Source organism: Stenella coeruleoalba, assembly GCF_951394435.1.
Source record: "Stenella coeruleoalba genome assembly, chromosome: 4".
Classification (NCBI taxonomy): Eukaryota; Metazoa; Chordata; class Mammalia; order Artiodactyla; family Delphinidae; genus Stenella; species Stenella coeruleoalba.
The window spans coordinates 79,030,260-79,047,142 of NC_137149.1; the positions used below are offsets into that span (position 1 = coordinate 79,030,260).

Sequence of the window (16,883 nt, forward strand, 5' to 3'; positions counted from 1 at the left end):
AGAAATGTATGAACAGCATAACAGAATGGGAACCATTCTGACTCTGTTTTAGCTAAAGACCCAAAGTCCAGGTACAAAATAATAGAGGTCAATTTATTTGACATTTCTTTCCGAAGATGTTAGAAAACTTCTTTAGGTATTGCAAGGGAGATTGTTTAAAGAATGTTTTAGTATTTAGCTCATACTTCATATCAACATATAAAAGAATGAAAGTTAAATCTTAGAGAAGAGCTTTAAGATTACCTGGAAAGCTTAATATGTCTCCCAGAGTAAGTGACAGTGGGAGTTACTGTTTGATTCATTCATCACTCATGAGAATAGCAGCCTGCCTTACTGCTCTGATGGTGGAGAAAAAAGAGTCTACATTAGAATTGGTCTGCATTCCCAGAACTTGTTGGGGTAAAGGAAAAATATATATTTCCTGTGCATTAGGTATGAGCCAAGTGGGAGTTACAGAGCCATTCTGTGGCCATCTTGAAGGTACTCTGCCTTAGAAGGCTTTCTGAATGAGCAGTGGGATCTTCACAGTGTGTGGGTGGACCACGAAAAACCAGAGGCTGACACTAAACCAAAAGAGGTGAGCCAGAGGAGGCTTTACCCATATTAAGGGAAGGCAAATGAGAAATATCCCGGGAGAGGGTATGAACCAACAGATCACATCAAAATATTAAGATTTGTTAACACCCTCCAAATCAATAAAGGACTAGTGTCATGTCATGATATTAACAGGTGAGTAAGATCTTTCTTTACTATTATACCTTTTCTATCTCTTTGTTGAGCTGAAACTACTACAAATCACAACTAGAAATCTACAAGCAAAGGGAATGAGGAAAGCTAGTGAAATAGAAGAGAGCCCAAATTTCTGTCATTTTAAACTGTAGGCTTGATCTAGAAATAAGCCAAAAATGAGGAAGGGGGAAATTTAAAATGAATATTAGAGGTTTTATCATTATATGATACTGAATTATCATTTACTGAAATTAAACTGTTATTTGTAACTACAGTTAACAGAGAGCTTTTTATTGTCTGACTGTGATTTGAAAATTTTCAACCTAGAGAATAGTAGGTTTAAAAGAATTTTAATGGGGAAGCAAAATGTCAACTTTTGATTTCTCTGTGTCAAGTTTGAATTTTTTGACAATGCTTAAAAAGAGATAGACTGCTTGGCAGTATGAAAGACTCATTTGAAAGTAGAGATTATAAAATTATGGTTATCTGTAGTCAGTCTGGGCATGTGATTTTTTTTTTTTAGTAAGCAGTGATAGGATATTGTAGTTAAGAATAAAGACAATGGAACCAGGCTGCCTGCATTTCAATCCTGGTTGTGCTGCTTAAAGGCTGTATGATTTTGGTCAAATTACTTAAGTTCTTTTTATCTCCAGGTATTCATTTTTTAATAATGGATTAATGGTAGTGCTTACTTTATGTGATTTGAGGATTATAAAATTGGTATATATTAGCAATTAAAATAGCAAATGGTACAGGGTAAGCATTCTATTAATGTTACCTATCAATATTATAAATGTTCCTTAGCAGCTCTCAATTGCCTATGAATAGGAAAGGGATACGATAACGTATAAAATTATGCAGAATTGGGATGTGATGCTATGAAATGATAATGGGTGAGTTAGAAAAACTGACTACAGATTAGTTAGAGTAAAGGGCTGAAGAATCTATGCTGGATAAGTAGAATGTAAGAGCAGGAGAGGGCTAATAGGGAGATACAAGATGACGATTGCTTTGTAAAGCATATGAAAAGATAAATAATCACATATTATGGTATAAATGTCATAGTTAAGTAAAACATTGAGGGTTATGGGGCCAAATGTCTACAGGAGATTTCAGAAATGTAGAAGGCTGAACTAATGGAGAGTATTTGAAGGTCAGGGGAAAGTAATCTCTTGGTGGACATTTGGAGATAGACTATTAGGCTTGTGATGAGAAAGCCCTAGGGGTGACAATGGGAGTGGTGTCTACAGTAAAAGCAGAGAAAAAGATGAAGGAAGAGAGACAGAGAAGGTCAGGATTTGAGTATTGAGCTATTTGTGTATGGTTTTGAAGGTCACTCAGAATAATAGCTATAGGAGAAATTAAAACTTTATAAAATGATGGTAAATAACTAGGGCTTTAGTAAATGCAAATGGAGAGGAATAATGGAGTGTGACATATGTGGATTTCATTATATTTCATTAACTATATTGTACAATTCTGATCATAATGCTTGCTACATAATTTGCTTCATAAGTATGACTTCAATAAAGGCATGTGCCTTAGAGGAGCTGGGATTTTCTTGCTGTTGGAAAAGCAATGGTCTGGAAGACACAATGTGGAATAAGGAGGGTCTGACCTCATATCTGACTCTATGGATAATTATAATGGGAGACTTTGTGGGTTATGGGAGCAGAAGCAGTTTCCATCTGAAAAAGCTGCAAGCAAATGGTGTAATTGGAGGAAAGTCAGGAATTATTCAAGACAGGTACAAAGAATGATATGTAAGAAGGTGAAGCATACGAAAAGCTTATTCACCATCGAATGGGATGTCATAGAATGATTTCAGAAGGAGAACATGGAGCCTGATCATATTTGTCCACTACATTGACAGTGTCATGCTGATATATCTGTTGACAAAAAAGTATTAATTGCCCCAAAAGTCTAGGTAAGATACATGTTTACACATAAGGTAAAAGCTTTATTCATCCACTCATTTGAAGGCCAGACATTATTCTAAGCACTTTAACATAACTGAGAAAAGAAAAAAAAAGACAATGTTGGCTGAAAGGCAAAAGATAATAAATAGAAAACATAATAAGTTATTACAGAAAGTTAAAAGTGTCATAGTATTTTTTAAAAACTAGAACAAGATAAAAAGTTTCAATAGATTTGGCAAGGGTGGGGTACAGATTAATATGTTAGATACTGAGAGTTAGATATTTGACCAAAGTTTTGAAGAAATTGGAGGATGTATCCATGAGTACATCTGGGAGAACATTCCAGTCAGAGAACAGGACCAGTGCAATGCCCTAAGGGAGACTCTTAACACATTAACTCGTGTCAAAAATGATGATAGTTTGAAACATAGTGATAGCATTTGAGGTTACAAAAAGTGTTCAGAATCAGATATTTTGATAAATTAAAAAAGATAGGGCCCATGAATTAACAAACGATAAAAGGGTTCCACAGCCTGAGGGGCTTGATTATTTCAGTTATCTGAGCCTGACAAATAAATGCCTAAAGGTGAACAGATATCAAACAATGAAACCCCTACAAACTTATAGATGTAATGATTTGGATATCTAGATAAATGATTTTTCTTATTTTATCTATTCTATACTGTGAGGTACAGGTAGGAAAAACTGAATTTCTATTTTTGCCTCCTTTGGTTCTAAAAACCTCTGAAATCAAAGAAGCATATTATAAGACCTACATAGAGATGGAAGAGAGGAATAAGAGGTTATAATCAAGTAGTAAATTTTTCATTCCCCCATTTGTCTAAAATTCATGGTAACTTAATTTCACTTTTAATAAAAGAAGCTTTCAATGGGCACAGCAATGTTTCTTTAAAGTCATTTGAACTTTACAAAATTGTATTTCATTATATGATAATAGAAATACAATGAGGCCTTCAACAAGTGGGAGTAAAACATTTATAAGTCCAATTTTTTAAGTATTATTATTTCGCTGAAGAAAATACACATCTGGTATTTATTATATGAAACTCATTGGGTAATATAAAAAATGAACTGAGGATAACAAAATGTAAAAAAAAAGTAAGAACAACATCAGACAAGGAAACTAGTAGAGGGGTGTTTGCCTATTTTCAGTCAATTTATATTCAAAAGTAAGTTCACAGAACATTTTTATACAGATGCCATAGGAATCAAAAATTAATGAGCCATGCCACTAAAGCATAGATCAATATATTTGATTATTAACTGCTGCTGTACTCTTTGTCAGCATGAGTTCTGAGTTTTGTAAACTTATTTTTGCTTATGTCTGGAAATTTTTCTAAAAAGTAATATGGGACCAGTTCAATTAAATGTCCCACTGTAAGGAAAAGGTTATAGCTTGGGCTAAAAACATTTCATTTCTAATTTTTATTATTTAATAACTAGTGAAGCAAACCACTTATACACTAAGAAATGTAATTGCTAATTACATCTTAAGTTCGTTGCTATTGTTTCATAGTAGAAAATGAATGAACAGCATTTTCCAGTTTTACTCAGAGAATCAGTTATTGAAAGACTTAATGGAAAGGAAAAGTGAGAATTGGAATAAATTTTATATTTCAACCTGATAAACTATTAATGAAAAATGTATTTTTTAAAAAGGAATTGCTAGTTAAGCAATTAGCTCAGCTACAAAAGATTAATAATAATGGCTTATTAATAAGATGAAATAAGATTAATTAATATTTCCTACAGAGAAGAATTTATTCCAAGAAGAAGAAAGTCATGAATCAAAATTTTGAGTTATGCCAGCAGTTTTAAATCATGCTGGTGTTATGAAGCCAGGACATAACGTAAGTAGAATTACAGTTAAATTCAGGTGGTAGGGAGTTTAAGAACTATTAATGATTGTAGGGGTATTTTTTTCTAAGGAATGAGTGGCCCAAAATGAAATTGTCTCCTAAATTTGGTGAACTTGAACTTATTGCTTGACATGTTTGACATTAAAGAAATTTAATCTAGTAGGCAACTTTGCTGATATAAACACAGAACAAGAAGTACCTAAAATTTGGTAGGGTTTATCTTCAGATGAAATTAGGCCAGTGGGGCCAAGATGCATGTTCAGAAAGAAATAGATTAAAAATCAGAATGCAGGGTGGCTCAGATTGTTCATTTCATATGGTTAGAGTTTTGCATGGACAATGTGCCTACATACTCTTGCAGAGTCTAAATTCAGCATTAGCACTATGAGAAGAGAAGCCCCCAAACATCATCAGGTCTAGTTCTCATTGACCTCCTGGCTAGGATAAGATAAATGTTTTTTTGTTTGTTTGTTTTTGTTTTTATGATGAAAATAGGTTAGTCTAAGACAGACAAGATTAATCAGGTTCCAGTGGCTCACAACATTCAAAGGGATGGCTCACCCTGGGATAAGCTCACAGTTGCCTTATCTAACCTACCATTCATAATCCAGTGAGAAATATAGAAGCAAGAGCTGAACCTTCAAGAAATACAATATTAATAATGTACTGATTAAAAGGAAAAAAAGAATCTAGTAGGAAAAAAGTTGATCTGGAAGTTTTAATTTCTTAATATTCTATGCTTCAAAATAGTCATAGAATATTCCAGGGGTTTTAATAAAACATGTAGCATAAAAATTAAAGATGCATCACACCATAAATTGATAGATAACTTCTAAGTATATTTATTAAAGTTAAGCAAAAAGTAATTGGTTATAATGAAAAATAAATCAATTTTATATGAAATATACTTCCAAATTGATGTACAAAGTACTTATGTCTCTTGCTGATGTAACTTCCTCAATTTGGGGGATTTTTTTAATTGCGTAGGAGATTAGCCTAAGAGATCTCATTTTATGATTTTTGTAAACTAATATAAAAAATTTAATTATGAAAAGTAGAACATAAAAAAAGATGAAAAGGAGCACATTATAAAACTCTTTCACCTACAGCTTGATTCACTGGAAAGAATTTTTAAGCATTCTGTTCACTTAAAATATTCAGTTTATAAAATCAGATTCTCATAGAACTCTTTTGGAACACATATTTCAAAGAACAATTTCTAACATACTAAATATCTTTTTTTTGAACACAGATGAAAAGTGGTCCAAGGTAAATTTGGTAGCTGTAAAAGGATATTCCAAAGGCTAAAACTGATTGATATTGGACATATGTAATTTGTAAATTAATACCTATTTGAGGTTAAATACAGGTTATTCAAGTGTTTGCACACTATATTTGGATTCCAAATACAGTTAATGGAGGGAGAAATAAAACTTCAAAGCAGTGAGTAGTTGAGTTAAAGTTTATGGAAGTTTATGCTACAGGTGGGAAATGATACAATAGGCATATTCTTTGTGCGTGTGAGGGAAAAAATATCAGGGTAAAGGGCAGCTACGTTCAGCTTTTCTCTGAGGAATTAAGGCAATGTAAATTTAATTAATTTTCAAATACTTTGCATTCTCATTCATTTTATAAATTTGTGGTTGCTTTTTACTTCTTAAGAGATTTACATTTTCAAAAGTTCCATGCTAAGCTTGTTTCTTCATCAGTCTTTTTTCCTTTCAGATATTTCAAATGTTATTTCTGTTCTTTTAAAGATGGCATTACATTACCTGGAAGCTTTTAGACCTATTCATTTCTATTAACTGATAAAGTTTATAAACCTAACACAGATATATGTTCACTTCCCCAAACCTGCATATTCTTTTGACTTCATCACCAATTGTCATGCTTGACGCCTCCTTCTCACAGGTGACACTGATTAGTTACCAAATGCTGTAAATTCTATCCAAACCCTTAAAGCCAATCTGTATCAAATTACCTGTTCCTAATAATCGTGGACCCACATTGTTAGAATTGCATCCTAAAACCCACCTCTAATCTTTGCCTGAGCTAATTGTCTGCACATAGCAATCATATTTAACTTGGAGATAAAATTTACAATTAAAATTACTATAATATAAAGCTATATTTCTGTTAGAGTTTACTGCTCCAATTTAAAATGCTTATTTTAAAATTTTGAGTCCTATTTTCCTGCTTTGATCTCTTGGGGGGGAACTTGGAAATCTACATTTTCTACCAGTTCTTCAGGTGATGCTCATGCATGATGACCTTTGAGAGCTAAGATTATTGTTCAAAACCCTGCTCATTGGAATCACCAGGAGGGCTGGTTAGAAAGGCAGATTACCATATTCCCGTGTGGGAAATTCTGACTCAGGAGGTCTCAGGATAGCTCTGTGAATATAACCCAGGTTGGTCTGGTATACTAAGAGACTTGACTTTCAGGATTCCTTAGCCTTCAGAATCGACGCTATACTTTATATATATATATATATATATTTTGTTTGTTTGTTTGTCTGTTTTGTTTTGTTTTGTTTTGCGGTACGCGGGCCTCTCACTGTTGTGGTCTCTCCCGTTGCAGAGCATAGGCTCCGGACGCGGAGGCTCAGCGGCCATAGCTCACGGGCCCAGCCGCCCCGCAGCATGTGGGATCTTCCCGGACCGGGGTGCGAACCCGAACCCGTGTACCCTGCATCAGCAGGCGGACTCTCAACCACTGCGCCACCAGGGAAGCCCCGATGCTATATTTTAAAGGTAAATGTTTAATTTCTTAACCTAGGTATCTCAAACATGTCAGTGCTATGGTCAAAAATTGACAATTATTCAATGTTGTCTAATATTAGAGCTCTTTTTTACAAATCTTTGTAATGTTCCCTGATTCAAAGAAGAACAGACTTGCCTACTACTATTGATCTTAGGTACGTTCCTTCTCTTCTGGTTAAACTGGATGTCTTCCCTTTGTTCTTATTAAAAAACGGTTTTAGCTCTTCTATTAGGTGAAATTTATAAGCAGTCTGTTGTAACCCCAATATTGGAAATCAGATTATAATTGCATTAAATGTACTCATGAATTTTGGCAGAAGTTATATCTTAAACTGTTGAATCATCTTCTGCAAAAACTTAGTGTATTTCTGAATTATTTATGTACCTATATATGTGTGTATATAAGTGTATATATATGTCAGTATTTTTTCTGGTTTTTCTCATATAGATCTTGCACATGTCTTATATTCGTGTCTAGAAATAAAAATTATATCTCCAGTGAAAGATTTATTTCGTCATCACATTTTCCAACTGATTAATTCAGACATGGGAAGTCACTTTTCCCTCCATACAATACAGATGTTTTAATATGTGTAATAGTGGTCTCTTTTTTTTCAGTGTGTGCATTTCTTTTCTTTTCTTCATCCCATGACATTAGCTAAAGTCTTCAGAATGATGTTGAACGAGAGTGTTGATGGCAGACCTTAACTGACATGTCCTTGTCTTTAGTGGCAAAAATAATAATAACAACAGTAACAACTGAAACTTAATAGTGCTACTATGTGCCAAGGTGTTGCAAACATTTTACATGTATTACTTCTTTGAATTCTCCCAAGAATAACATGAAGCAACTGAGGCAAAAAATGTTAAATGATTTGCCCAAAATACTAAAGCTAGAAAGTGGAGCAGCCACATTTGAGCCCAGAAAGTTTGCTCCTTAGTTTAATGTTTGCAACCAATCTTGGTAGGCTCTCCTTATTGTGTGATTATATTAAGACAAATTTCTTTCATAATTTATGCAGAAATTTTTATGTACTATTGAAAGGTACCAGCTGTTTTTTGTAAATGTGTTGATACGACATTAGTTTTCTTCTTTAAGCTATTAATGTAAAAATTCATAGTAATTTATATCCTAATTTTGAACATTCCTACATTTGTGGGATGAGGAGAGAGACTTGGCCATGGTGTATTATTTTTTCAGTTCATCTCTGTATTCGCTCTACTACTGGTGTACTAAAAATTTGGCATCTTTATACATGGATTAGAGTCTATATTTTCTTATGTTTTATAAGTTTTTAATAATGGATATTGCTTGCCTCATAAAATAATTTAGTAAGCTTTCTTTTTCTCTATATTATTTTGAATATCATAGAATTATGTGCTTCAATTTTTAAATTTAAATATAGCCTAGCCTATACCTATAAAACTGTATTACCTGTGATATATTTACTAGTAAGTCTTTGACAATCCCTTCAGTTTTTTCTTTGGTTGTGTGGTCAAGTATACACTAAGTTTTAAGTCAATTTTGCCAACAAGTTTTCTTAAAAAGACCATCCAAAAAGTTTATGGAAAATGGAAGGGTTTTTTGGTGTGTGTGGTTTAATTAGTGCCTTACAAGGGATAAGAAAGTGTCTATAAAACAATAACTGAATGCTATGAAAAAACTTTAAAACTTTTAAATGGATTTAGCTATGAAGAAAACAATATATAATCAAATTTTTGAGTTGGAAGATCAGCTGATAAAGTTTCTGAGAATATATTACAAAATTATGAATGAATGGAAAGTAACAAAGAAATGTTTGAAGATGTGATAGGTAAAACCAGCAATTTTAACAATCTGTCTCTTTGGATCTCTAAATAAAGAGAAGTAAAAACATTGACAAAAATATAGAACCAGTGAAATGGTAAAGATAATTTCTGACAGCTGAAGAAAAACCTTAGGATTCTGATTGAAAGAGCCTAACCATAAGAAAGATTAATAAAAAAATTTCTATTCAGACATGTCCTTTGAAACTTTTTTTCTAATCTAGGGGTATGGAAAAAATACTAAACCTTACAGCATAAATAAACAGATTAATTACATAGAAGGAGAATCTTACTGGTATTATAATTTACAATGAAAACACTTTTTTACCTTATAATTTTGTAAGTGATTAAAGAAACATTTAATTATGAGAGTAAAATAGAGTTTTTGTTTAATATTTACAAGCAATTGACTGTGAATAGAATTTTTAAAAAATAACTGCCAGAGGGAAATTTCTAAACATTTTTAAACTTTAGAAATAGCAGAAAACTACCATGCAATAAAACAAAAACATAGGAGAAATTTATTTTGAATATACATGTAAACACTACATGAAATATTTTCAAACTAAATTTATTGATTTTTTTAAAAAAGAATATTACATGTTAATGAGAAATTCAAGATTGCAAGATTAGATCTACACTTGGAAATCTATTCACTGTATTATCAGACAACAGAAAAAGAATGACAGTTTTGATAAGCAAAATATTCATTGTAAACCTTGGCAAGCTAAGAAAGAAGTCATTATAGGAATGTCAAATGTACCCTAAATATCTAATACAAATATTAAACTTCATTGGTAAAATGCTAGAAATAATTCTTATTCAATTCCAAGACAACACAGTGATATCTGCCATCATTGTAATCTTTCAATTCTTTTCATTTGATGAATGGTTTTGGAAAAATAGCAGAATTCTAACCCACACTACACTCAAGAAAAATAAACAGTTGAATATGTACATAGTTGTCTGTAAATATACGGCAAAAATGTCTGAAGAAAGCTGACCAAATTATTAACTCTAGTTATCTCCAGAGATGGGAGGAGGGCAAGTGTGGAGTGGTTTCTTTTATTCTGAATTAGTTTAATCTTTACCAAGTACACATACTTTTGTAGTTTAAAAAGGTATTAGTTAGCTATTTAACCAAAGAGAAATGCTCTCTTAAAAATGCATGGGGTAGGAAGAGTATACAAGCCTAGAGAACAGTGTTGCTTTCTATTATTAGAACATCAACTTTGGGGGATTTTTAATCTAAATTTTCATCATGTTTTACTTTGAAAGAAAATGAATCCATTTTACAGACACTAACTCACATTAACGCAGTTTCTGGGTTCTATGTTCTAGGAGGAACTATTAGAGTAGGTTCAATAACCAATGGAAAATCTTTGTGCATTTTCATCTAGCTAATGGGAGAAAAAAATTATATATATGAATATATGTAAATAATATGTTATTAAAGTGTAAATTATATATAATATAAAACATGAAACATTATTTAAATTTTAAGTAGAATGAAGTACTATGTATCATACTGAATTAAATTCAGAGTGAAAAAGTTATGAGGGATGGAAAGAAAAAATGAAATATATAGTTCTCAGTAATTTTATAAACATCTGAGTTTTGAAAAACTAAACTTGGCACAACAGTAAGTAAACTAGGTGAGGAAAAAAAATATAAATGTCCAAAATTATTTTATCTCACTAGAAAGCACAAAAATCTTTTAGAATTCTTCTAAATTGGCTGAGTGTCAGATCACCATGCATAAGAAAAATAATAAAATTTGTGAACCTTACAGCTTCACAAATACGGTGAATTTTTTAGAGGTAAAATATTTCTAAATGTTTGATTTCATTTTGGCACTTTCTTAGGAGTATTTACCAAACTAGCCTTGATGATGAGAATCGTTTGGGACGTTTGTTATATAGCTTTGCAGATTCCCTCTTACCTATGATTTATGAGGCTTCGGGTTTCTCCCAGGTGTTTATATTTCTAATTACCCAGGTGATTCCTATCATTAAGGAACCTTGGCGAACATTGTTTAAAGAAGGTTTTGAAATCAGCTGTATGAAACAACATATGCAGTTGAAGCAATAGAAAAAGAAAACTGACAAAATTCAAAATTTCTCCCCCCAAAGGGGAGTCAATGTCACGTAAAACCAACTCTAAGTCAAATGAGGTTTTATACTTTTGGTAGACAGTGAACTTAAATCTACCTTTCCTATTCTAAAGTATTTGAAGGCTAAGATATAGGAATGTTGATCTCTATCTTCTAGAATTTTACTTCATTTTTTAATACTCAATTTCAAATGTTCTTCCAATTATGGAAGTTAAAGATGAAAACAGATACAAAAAATGAGATTTTAAATAATTTTTTATCTGGTACAGAACAACATTTCTTCTGAATTACCTCTCTGGAATATATTAGTGTTAAGAGGACACTGAATTTATAGTCTGCTTAAAAGAAAAAAGAAACAGTTTAAAAAAGTATTTTCATAGTTTGATTAAACTTTAAATGCCTAACTGATATGTATATTTGACAGGGAATTCAACCTATTTCCAATCTTTAAGGGAAACTGCCTTAAAGCCATTCTAGAAGACAAGTGTCTAATCCTATCTTCTGAAGTTCCCAGAAAGATTACATAATCCTTCAATAACGCATACTAACATTTAACTTTACCTGCCAGAAAAATTTAATTTTGTTTACCAAACTGAACTTCTCCTCATGATTCCTCTATGATTCCTTTCCAAAATTCCCATAGAACATCCTCAAGCTATTGGCTAGATCTGTTCTCAGTTCCATCGTGTGGTAGGCAGGATTTTGGTTTCCATGATGTTACACCTGCAAATGTGTTACGTTACATGGCAAAATAAATCTGTAGATAGAATTAATAATGTTAATAAACTGACCTTAAAATTGAAGATTACATTGTATGATTGATATGGGCCCAGTGTCATCACATGGACCCCTAAAAGCAGAAGAGGAAGGCAGCAGAGTCAGTCAGAGATATGGTGTAAGAAGAAGCAGGAGAATTGAACAATAAGGAGAAGTCAGAGATCCAAACCATGAGAAGGACTCAACCAACTATTGCTGACTTTAAAGATGGAGAAAGATGGTTACAAACCAGGCAAGGTAGGAATCTCTAAAAGCTGGGAGCAAGCACCAGCCAACAATGATACAGGGAATAGGGACCTAGTTCTACATTTTAATAATATGACCTGACAGTGGATTCCCCCCAGAGCCACCAGATAACAGCTCAGGCTTGCTGGCACCTTGATTTTGTCCTTGTGGGTCCTGGTACAGAGGAATGAGCTGACCTTACAGGATGTTCATCTAGCTATGTATACAAAGAACTGTGAAGTGTCTGATATTTTACACTACTTCCAAGTTAACTAGTTAGTCTGCAAGTTTCATGGATGCTGGCAGAATACTTAGGACTTGGGTTAGAGACAAATGATGGTCTTCAAACAAATTGTGCTGGAACAAATTAGCATCCATATGCATCCATAGTCAAAAAAAAAGAAAAAAAAAAGGACCTAGATATAGGGTGTTATTACTCACAGCAATATCAATAGCCAAAGTCCCAATTCCCACAGGGTAATGTAGTGGGAAGGGAGCCAGGTGGTGTCTTCCCAATTGGGGATTGTGTTACATGAGAACACAAGCTTAGAGATTCTGAGTCTTTTTAGGTGGTAAACCTGCTTGATTTTGTTCTAGAGGGAGAAAGTGTATTTATTATACTGCATAGTACTCATATCTGCCCTTTGCCCCATAGGAAGGTAGTTTATCTTCAAGGCTGTTTTATAAATAAACATTATTGAAAACATAGTCCAAATCAAAATGATAGTGTTCCACTCATTTGTACAGTTACCTAGGTCAGCACCTTCCCCCAACCCCAACCTTCAGTGAGTTGGTTTCATACATTTGTAATATAGTTAGATTGTTTTGTCACATTCCACATTTTATCCTGGGATCCCTCAATCTCCTAAATGATATATTTATTTGCATAAATTAAGATTCCCTTTTTGTGCTATGAAGTTTTATGTATAATGTCATATGTCCACCATTACAGTGTCATATAGAATAATTTCACTGTGCCCCAAATTGTTTCACATATTCAACCCTTCTTCCCATCTCCCTTAGCCTCTAAAACTACTGATATATTTAACTGTTAGTTTTGTCTTTTCCAGAATGTCATATAATTGGAATCTTACCATATGTAGTCTTTTCAGAAGAACTGCTTTCACACAGAAATAAGCACTTAACATTCAACCATGTGTTTTTGTGGATTGATAGCTCATTTGCTTTTATCACGAAATAATATTCCATTGTATAGATGTACCACAATTTCTGTATTCATGCACCTATTGAAGGACTGCATGGTTGCTTTTAGTTCTGGCAATTATGAATGAAGCTGCTATAAACATTCACATGCAGGTTTTTCTGTGGATATGGATTTTGAAATAAGTTGGATAAAAACCTGGGAGTGTGATTGGTGGTTTAAATGGTATGAATATGTTTAACTTTGTAAGAAACTACCAAAATGTCTTCTGAAGAAGTGACTTAACAATTTGCATTCTAACCAGCAATGAATGAGATTTTCTGTTGCTTTGCCTCTTCACCAGCAATTAATATTGTTATTTTATTTTTTTGGTTCTAGACATTCTAATATCATTTTGATTTGCATTTCCTAATGACAAATGTTGTTGAGCATATTTTCATTTGCTTACTTTTTCTTTCCATATATTTTCTGAGTTGTCTGTTCAGATCTTTTGTCAGTTTTTAAGTTGCATTGTTTGTTTTCTTCGTATTATTATTTTTAAAATTTATTTATTTTTGCCCGTATTGGGTCTTTTTTGCTGTGCACGGGCTTTCTCTAGTTGCGGCGAGCGGGGACTACTCTTCGTTGAGGTGCGCGGGCTTCTCATTGGGTGGCTTCTCTTGCTGCGGAGCGCGGGCTCTAGGTGTGCAGGCTTCATTCATTTTGGCTTGTGGGCTCTAGGGCACAGGCTCAGTAGTTGTGGCGCACGGGCTTAGTTAATCCACAGCATGTGGGATCTTCCTGGACCAGGGCTTGAACCTGTGTCCCCTGCATTGGCAGGCGTATTCTTAACCACTTCGCCACTAGGGAAGCCCTGTTTTCTTATTATTGAGTTTAAAATTCTATGATGGTTTCAGAAAACAGTGCATTATAATGTGTGTTTTGTGAATATCTTTTCCAAGTCTGTGGGTTAATTTTTAATTATCTTAATAGTATCTTTTTTTTAACATCTTTATTGGAGTATAATTGCTTTACAATGGTGTTAGTTTCTGCTTTATGACAGACTGAATCAGCTATACATATAAATATATCCCCATATCGCCTCCCTTTTATGTCTCCCTCCCACACTCCCTATCCCACCCCTCTAGGAGGTCACAAAGCACTGAGCTGATCTCCCTATACTATCCAGCTGCTTCCCACTAACTATCTATTTTACATTTGGTAGTGTATATATGTCCATGCCACTCTCTCACTTTGTTCCAGCTTGCCCTTCCCCCTCCCCGTGTCCTCAAGTCCATTCTCTATGTCTGTGTCTTTATTCCTGTCCTGCCGCTAGGTTCTTCAGAACCTTTTTTTTTTCTTAGTTTCCATATATATGTGTTAGCATACGGTATTTGTTTTTCTCTGACTTACTTCACTCTATATGACAGACTCTAGGTCCATCCACCTCTCTACAAATAACTCAATTTCATTTCTTTTTAGGGCTGAGTAATATTCCATTGTATATATGTGCCACATCTTCTTTATCCACTCATCTGTCGATGGACTCTTAGGTTGTTTCCATGTCCTGGCTATTGTAAATAGTGCTGCAATGAACACTGTGGTACATGACTCTTTTTGAATTATGGCTTTCTCAGGGTATATGCCCAGTAGTGGGATTGCTGGGTTGTATGGTAGTTCTATTTTTAGCTTTTTAAAGAACCTCCATACTATTCTCTATAGTGGCTGTATCAATTTACAGTCCCACCAACAGTGCAAGAGTGTTCCCTTTTCTCCACACCCTCTCCAGCGTAATTATCTTAATAGTATCTTTAACAAAGTAGTATTTAATTTTAATAACGTCCAACTTAACAATTTTTTCTTTTATGGATCAAGCTTTGGCATTATATTTAAACCTGAGATTGCATAAATTTTGCCCTATGTTTTCTTTCAGCATTGGTGGTATAGTAGTGAGCATAGCTGCCTTACCCTAGGTTTTCTTTCAGAAGGTTTATAGTTTTGCATTTTACACTTATACCTGTGATCCATTTTGAGTAAATTTTTGTGAAAGATGTAAGGTCTGTGTCTAGGTTTATTTTTTTGGCATATGGATGCTTATAGCCCAACTGTTCAGTGCCATTTGTTCAAAGACCATCCTTTCTTCATTGAATTTCATTGGCTCCTTTGTCAAAGATCAGTTGTCTATATTTAAAAGAATCTATTTTTGTGTTCTAAATTCTGTTCTATTAGAATGAAAGTCTGTTTTTTCACCAGGATCATGCTGTGTTGCATACTGTAGTTTAATAATAAATCTTAAAATCATGTATTCTGACTCCCCCAACTTTATTCTTCTTCAGCATTGTATCATCTGTCATAGGACTTGTGCCTTTCCATATAAACTTTAGAATTTGTTGATATCTACAAATTGCTTGCTAGGATTTTGAATATGATTGCAATGAATCTATGGATCAATACGGACATATAATGACAATGTTTAGTTTTCTAATCCATGCACATGGAATATCTCTATATTTGTTAGATCTACTTTGGTTTTTTAATCAGAGTTTTAAAGTTTTCCACATATAGATTCTGTAAATATTTTGTTGCATTTATACTTAAGAATTTCCTTTGTTAGTGCTATGTTAAATGGTTTTTTTTTTTTTTTTTTTTTTGCGATATGCGGGCCTCTCACTGTTGTGGCCTCTCCCTTTGCGGAGCACAGGCTCCGGATGCGCACGCTCAGCGGGCATGGCTCACGGGCCCAGCCGCTCCGCGGCATGTGGGATCTTCCCGGACCAGGGCACGAACCTGTGTTCCCTGCAAAGGCAGGCGGACTCTCAACCACTGTGCCACCAGGGAAGCCCTAAATGGTATTTTTAAAATACTAATTTCAGTTGTTCATTGCTTGTATATAGAAATGTGATTGATTTATGTGATTCATTCTAGTAGTTTATTGTGTAGACTTAAAGATATTTCCTGTATACAGTCATGTCGCGTGTGATATAGTTTCATCTATAAAATCTTGCATTCTTTTCTTGTCATACTGCATCAGCTAAAACTTCCAGTGTGACATTGACTAGAAGTAGTAAGAGAGGACATCCTTATGTTGTGCTGGAGCTTAGACGTAAAGTGTACTGTTAGCTGTAGGCTTTTTGTAGATGTTCATTATCACATTGAGAAACATGCCCTGTGTATGTATGTATTTTTCTGGTAGTTTTAATTCTGAATTAATTTTTTCAATTTTTTTTTGTATCAACTGATAAGATCATATGATTTATCTTCTTTATCCTATTGATGTAGTAGATTACATTGATTTTTTTTCAAATATTGAACCAGCCTTGCATACCTGGGATAAATCATACTTTTTCATGAAATGTAATTCTTTTTATACATTGTTGGATTTGATTTGGTAATATTAGGTACAGAATTTTTGCATCCATATTAATGAACAATATAGTGTCTGCTGCTTCTTTCTTTTGCAAGTAAGGTAGTGCTGGCCTCAAAAAAATGAGACAGAAAGAGTTCTTCTTGTTTCTGTTTTCTAAAAAACA

At 33.6% G+C, this 16,883-nt stretch overlaps 1 long non-coding RNA gene across 1 annotated transcript in view; it reads left to right on the forward strand.

The window, feature by feature from the left end:
• The window catches only part of LOC307185944, a 212,222-nt gene that overhangs the window by 33,803 nt on the left and 161,536 nt on the right, over positions 1-16,883 (forward strand). The window contains exon 2 of the long non-coding RNA XR_013828214.1: positions 7,110-7,282. This is a non-coding gene — a long non-coding RNA (uncharacterized lncRNA). The remainder of the gene's footprint in view (positions 1-7,109; positions 7,283-16,883) is intronic.